A 6,774-nucleotide genomic window follows, 5' to 3' on the forward strand; every position below is an offset into this window, starting at 1 on the left:
CTAGGCGCTTGACAGATGCCAAATACATTGGTGAGCCTCATGGATTTGTTAGATGGGTCATTAAACCACAAAACCGAATGAACAGCAGAAAAAGGAGAATGACAAATAAGAATCCCGCTCCCTTTTTTTATAATTTCGTTGTGACTATTCTGGGGGGCCTCATTGCCCTCATCTGTAAAAATGAGAAGACAGGAAGGGACCTAACATTTCTTGAGCACCTACTTGATATTATATTTTTTCTTTTTTTAAATTTTATTTATCTATTTATCTATCTATTTATTTATTTATTTTTAAATGCTAGATGTTTCCCGCATGGTTTCTCTTGTCATTGTCCACAGGACTCTGAGAAGCTGTAGGAATATGCAGTCGCCGACTCAAAGCTCAGCTTCATCTCCAACGTTGTGGAAAGGGACTGTACATCATGGGGCAGAGCCCTATGTTCCCCCATGCCACTTGGACAGAGCCACTGGGAGTGACCTCTTGGAGGTACCCAGTTGAATATATATTTTTCTCTTTTAGACCTCATTACATCACCCAAAGGATAACCAGTATAGAGTACCCCAGCCATAAAATTCTAGGGTACTGAATTACTCCTGCATGATGCCTTAATAGAGAAAATATCTGCAGATTGCAAGTTACTCTTCCTTTTGGAGCTAAGAGCTCAATTAAGAATAAGAAAAGGAAGGTAAAGCAAAGGCAGGGCAGAATAAGAGGTTTTTTCAATGAAGACAAGAAAAACAAGGAAGCTAAAACAAATGAAAGTTCAAGTCTTAGTAATGTTAATTGCAGTTATTTGTTGAACTCTTCTAATGTGCCAGGCACTGCTAGTCACTCCTCAGTTGGTGAGAAAGACTGACTGATAGGGTGTCAGACTCGTAAGGTATGGTATGGTTTCTTAATTTTGAGAAAGTAAAATGTGCCTTTGTATGACGTTTTCATGCAGAGAAACATACTCCCCTTGTCTGTTGAGAAGAATGTTTGTGAATATATCTCTACAAATAAAGGATAATCAACTAAAGTATTTCCAAACCAAATTAAAATGTGTGAGATCAGTGGGAGCTGGGAAGTAGGAGACAACTTCTAGTCATAAAGTTAGAAAAGTGCTGAATATTTGGATAAAAGACACATATGGAAGGATAATGCCTTTCAGCAAGCATGTTATCGGTAGCAAAGCAAAAATATTTTTAACTATTGTTATTAAAACTTGGAGGGATATTTTTAAATTTTTCTGATGAGTCAGGGATCATAAATGGAAATCAGTTAATATTCATTATTACTAATGTTAAAAAAATGATTCTGACACTTACTAAAACAGCAGGGAATTTTACCAGGGACTATTGTAATAAGTGTCAAGACTATTGCGGTGAGAGAGATAGGGCTCAACTCTGAATACAGAAAGGCGAGGATTTTTAATCCAGGAGCAGAGTGGGGGATGAAGGAGTTCAGGCCGTGCCACCACAATATGCTGCTTGGTATATTGATTATTTTGAACTGAAGGTACTTGAGAAACAAGTATGCTTTGAACTCCCCTTATCTGCCTAAAGACAGACTCTCCAAAAGGAACTCAACTGTCATAAATCTCCTCCCCAGGAGTTTCATCAAACAGGGAAAATTGACTCTTATCACAGGAGATTAGAAGTCCATACCACACCCAGAGTTTGTCACAAATTATTATATCTCCCAGTTATTCTAATGGCCCATTCATCTTTCCAAAATGTCATTTACTCTCCCTTATATATATAGTGGTATACATCCCTTGCTTTCCCCTATTTTGATGATATGAGCTCTCAAATCTCACTGCTTTTTTTTTTTTTTTTTTTTTGGCTATTCACTTTCTCCCCCTGTGATGCTCCTGCACATGCAGTATTAAAAATTAATAAATTTGTATATCTTTCCTCCTGGTAACCTGCCTGTTGTCAGTTTATTTCATAGACCCAGCTATCAAACCTCGGGGGGTAAAGGGAAACTTTCCTCCCCTGCAGGGATTGGTGGGTGGAAACTTACTAGAGACATCAAGGAGAGGGGGCTTCTTCCTAAACCAACTCGCCAGGGTGATCAGATACGTCGAGGGTGGGGTATGAGGAATTTGATCAGATTTCAAGGGTGATCAGTTAACAAGAGGGAAAGATTCTTTAAACTGACTTAGCAGAATTCTTGCTACGTCTGGACTAGGCAGGCATAAGACTCAGGCACAACGCCTAGTTGAGAGGAGAACTCAGAGGAGCCTGACAAGTTTGTTCAAGGAGAGAGTCTTTGTTACTAATTTCCCATATGTAAAATACCGCAGGTTTCCTATCAGCATACTATCTTTATAATATTAATTTAATAAACACAAAAGCTTAGTTACCTATTAAAAATTGTAAATTTTTAACACTGCATTCTCCTACTGTAAAGGATTTCGGGAGCCATCATAGTTGGAGCGGTATTACTACCCACATTTCACAAATGTGTGAACTATAGCTTAGTGTAATCAACCAATTAGCCCCCAACCACAGCTCTTCAAAGTAGCTAGGGATCTTATTTAAGTGTGATTGATTGGAAAACCAAAGTACTTTTGCCTCAAGATGGACCCAGTCAGCTCTAGGTTTATGTAATTCTACTCTCAGAGCTTGATCTTTAGACCATGTAATCTTTCATACACTATAGAAGGACGTATAAAAACTGTCTTGCTTGGGACAGAAAGAGGAAATAACTGGAGAAACTGGGGAAATCCAAATAAAGTCTGCAGCTTAGTGAATAGTTACGTATATATTTCAATTTCTTAATTTTGACAAATGTACCATGAGTAAGATGTTAACAGTGAGGGAAACTGGGTGAGGGGTATACAGAACTCTCTACTATCTGCAACTTTTCTGTAAAATTATCCCTCCCCCCAAAAAAAAACTCTTTAGTTCTTTTTTTTTTTTTTTTAGTGGATCTAATAGACTGCTGAGACCTCTAGTCAGAAATGCCTTTTAGCCTTTAAATAAATGGTTGTTCTACCTTGAAAATTTTTCAAAGATCAATTATTTATAAAGAAAAAGAAAATTCACAGCCTACCTCAGTACTGTCTTCTAGTATCTTTTAAGCTTCATATCAGGAAATGAGTTTCAAAAGCTAAGCTAAATCCTTCCCATTTCAGTTGAAGTCTATTTCTCATTCACTCAACATTTTTTTGTCTTTTCGGCTTCATAGCAGCTGTTCATCATCACTCATGCAGTGTGTAATCATATGCTAGCAGATCCAGTTTTCTATGGATCTGCGAGCATATGAACAGAACATCATATGGCTTCTTTGAACATTTTAAAATCAATCAGAAGGAATTTACTGAATGTCATTTATGTGCAAAGCAGTATGGTAATTGCAGGGGACGGGAGGAGATAAAAAGGGAAAATTAGACACAGTCCCTCGTACCTTCAAAAAACTTAATATTCTTCCAGCACTACAAATGCCTCATGCATTTAATAATTGTTTACTGAGTACCCACTATGTGCCAGGCACTGTTCTAGGTGCTGGAAATCCTTGATAATAAGCAAAACCAGACAGTTTCCTATCGTCATATACTCATAGGTTACTGTTCACTGGGGGAAACAAACATTAACCAAATAATCGCATAAATAAATATACGATTACAACTGTGGTGAGTACTATAATATGATGGGGAAGTACAAGGTCAGGCTGCTGCTTGCCAACATTGTATCTTTGTACTATTTTTTAAAAGGTGCCCCCATAGAAACAATCCAGAGTAGGCAGTGTATGGCACACAGACAATGCCTTTGAAGAATTAGAAAAAGGCAGCCCTTCTTCTAGGTTGGCACAGGCCTGCTCCATGTGCAAGGCTTTGTGTGTGCAGCACAAGCTGGATTTCAGCCATTATCACCTCAGCTAGGAACCCTTGTTTAGATGAACAACTTACACAAGCATACATAGCAGCCCTACAAACAGTTTCATGAACACAGAATCAAGTGAGATTTGGGAGGGTTTCCCTGAGGAACAGACAGAAGAATTAGAACTAAAAGAAGAATGGGAGTTAACCAGGTGGAAGGGAAGAGAAAGAGAAACATTCCAGGGAGTGGTAACAGCACGTGCAAAGGCTCTGGGACAGAGTAGGAATATATGCCATTGGGAAACTGAAAGGTTAGTGCTGGTAAAGGACTGAAAAAGTGACAGGAGCTTGGTAACAGGTAATGCTAGAAAAGTAGAGGTCAGATCATGCAGGACCTTGTAGACCATCTTAAGATTATGATGTAAAAATATATCTCTTGCACAGAAAGAATTAGATAAAACACAGAAGGAATTAAAATGGCATTTATTTTATTTCAATTTTTTGTTGGAATTTCATTTATAATAGTGAAATGAACAGGTCCTAAGTACATAGTTTGATAAGTTTTGACATAGGCATGCACCCAGGTAATCTATATCCCATCAAGATACAGATAGAACTTTCTAGCACTTTAGAAAGTTCCCCCTTGCCTTTTTCTATTCAAACTTCTCCCAGCCCCAGGCAACCACTATTCTGGTTTCTTTGACATTTTATTAGTTTCACCTATTCTAGAACTTCAAATAAATGGAATAATTCAGTGTATGCTCTTTTGTCTCTGGTTTCTTTTGCTCAGCATAATGTTTTTGAGGTTTAAAAATGGTGTTAACTTTTAAAGAAAAATGCTGTCTAAATCAGTGGTTCTCAAAGTGTAACAGGCATAAGAATCATCTGGGTAGCTCATTAAATCACAGTTCGCTGGGTCCCATTCTCAGATATTCTAGGTGGCGTGTGCATTTCTAACCAATTCAATGTGCATTTCTCACCAACTCAAGGTAATGCTATCCTGGCTGAGCTTTGAGAACCACTGGCCTAGATGATAAAATCAGAAATGTCTTATGAATTTATTCATTTAATAAACATTATTTTAGTAGTACCTGCTGTGTGCCAGGCACTTCTGTTATAGCTACTGAGGATTTGAAAAATCATGAAAACATCATGGCTCTCCTCTAGTGTCTTGTAGTCTGGTAAGGGAAGACGGGTAAACCAAACGAGCGATTCTAGTTGTCCTAGAAAGTCATTTAAAAAGCGAAAATGCTCTTGTTTTCCAAACTGGATAAAATACTTGCTCTTAAGAAGAAAAGCAAGACTGTATAATGGATCCCATCTTACATACAGGATTCCTTACTGCCAAGCTGAATGCAAAGGTGGTCAGTAAGATGTACTTTATTGAGAGAGTTTTATTGTGTCTAACACTGTGCAAAGGGCTTCCCATACAGCATGTCATTTAATCCTCTCTAACTCCATGAAGCTGATCCCATATTATCCACATGTTTACAGATGAGGGAACTGTAGCTCAGAGAGGTGAAGGGACTAGACAAAGGCCCTACAACAGAGTCAGTGGCAGAAGCAGAACTCAAATTCAGATCTAGTTGATGCAACTGCTGGTCCTTTTGATCACTAACACTTGAAGCTTCTAGAAGAAGGCAACCTTCATAAATAATTTCAGTGCTAGAAATACTAATAACTCCTGTAATAGAAATATTCAACACAGAATGTGGTACTAGGACAGGATGGGTAGGGAAGTAAATAATTTTAACTGGGTGGAAAGATGAGAAGTCTTCATGAAGAGGTGGGAATTAGATTGATTAGTCAGTGTTTCCCTAGTAGAGTCTGAGAAGCAGAGACAATCCAGTGGATGCAAATGCTGTCTTACAAACACTAGAAAAAGTACACTCTATTGTGGATTAAGGAAAGTTTATGGAAATCTATTGTAGATTTCAGTCAATAAAATCTCCCTTTATGATTATGGAATGCCTTTGCTTACCAAGAACTGCCTTCTGATTGCTAGTAAACTTTTCTTGTTTCCTTGGTAATAGGAAGGAAGTGTGCTAAAGAGTGGACATTTGTTACTTTAGTCATTGGAGAGGTATATTCCACAGCATAACTTTAGTACTTTGGCATATGATTTGTAAATAGGTGTCTTACTAATCTGAAAGGGAATGGATCATGAAAAAAGCCTTATGTCATTGGTCTGTAAGTAATGGGTGGCCAAAGAAGAGTTTTTCCTTTGGTAGACATCAGGGCATAAGACTAGAGACAGCAAGATGAGTTTCAAAGCTGTTGCGACATCGCAGATCTGAACTAAGGCAGTGCCAACAAAGATGGAAAGTAAGCGGTTGTTTCCAGAGGTATTTCAGAAATAATATCAACAAGACATGGTATGTGAGGGTTGAAGCAAGAGAGGCATAGGATGACTTGGGTTTATAGCTGGGCCAAATTTCTGGATAATTATTTCAGATAGGGAAAATAGAAACAGGTGAAATTTTTAACTTTTAGTGTTGAGTAAATAGACTTGATGTAATTTTACTTTTTCCCAAATCCAAATATGGTCTTCAAGGATAAATGCAAATTTACTTTTTCCCAAATCCAAATATGGTCTTCAAGATTAATCTAAGAGAAGAGTTTTGCTATTTGTTTGTTTTTAATGGAGACAATTCTATAATATCTACATAAGAATGTCCAAACCTCCCGAGAATTTTTCTGAAAATTTTTTTGAGCCAAACAGAGGATCCACTTGGAAGCAAGATCTCAACAGACAGAAAAATGCTTCCAAGAAATGACAGTTTGCAGCTTTCATGCATTTGGAATTAAGGAGGGAATGTAAGGAAGATTACAAAAAGGTGGAAGAAAGCAAGGTGAGGATCGGATTACAGGATAGTTAGCAAAATTATGTCCTCTCATGAGGGCTTTAGAAGGAGAGATCTGAAAAGGGGCTTTTCAAAGGTTGTGTTAACACTACCGTGTTTCCCCGA

The 6,774-nt window shown here is 37.8% G+C and overlaps 1 non-coding gene across 1 annotated transcript; it reads right to left on the reverse strand.

Annotated features, from left to right (window-relative positions):
• Positions 1–299: 299 nt before the first annotated feature.
• Positions 300–498, reverse strand: LOC141572529 (small nucleolar RNA SNORA73 family). Its single transcript, XR_012497854.1, has one exon. It is a non-coding gene; the product is annotated as a small nucleolar RNA SNORA73 family (small nucleolar RNA).
• Between the last annotated feature and the right edge of the window lie 6,276 nt (positions 499–6,774).

The sequence above is a fragment of the Rhinolophus sinicus genome, linkage group LG06 (assembly GCF_036562045.2).
Source record: "Rhinolophus sinicus isolate RSC01 linkage group LG06, ASM3656204v1, whole genome shotgun sequence".
In the NCBI taxonomy this organism is placed as follows: Eukaryota; Metazoa; Chordata; class Mammalia; order Chiroptera; family Rhinolophidae; genus Rhinolophus; species Rhinolophus sinicus.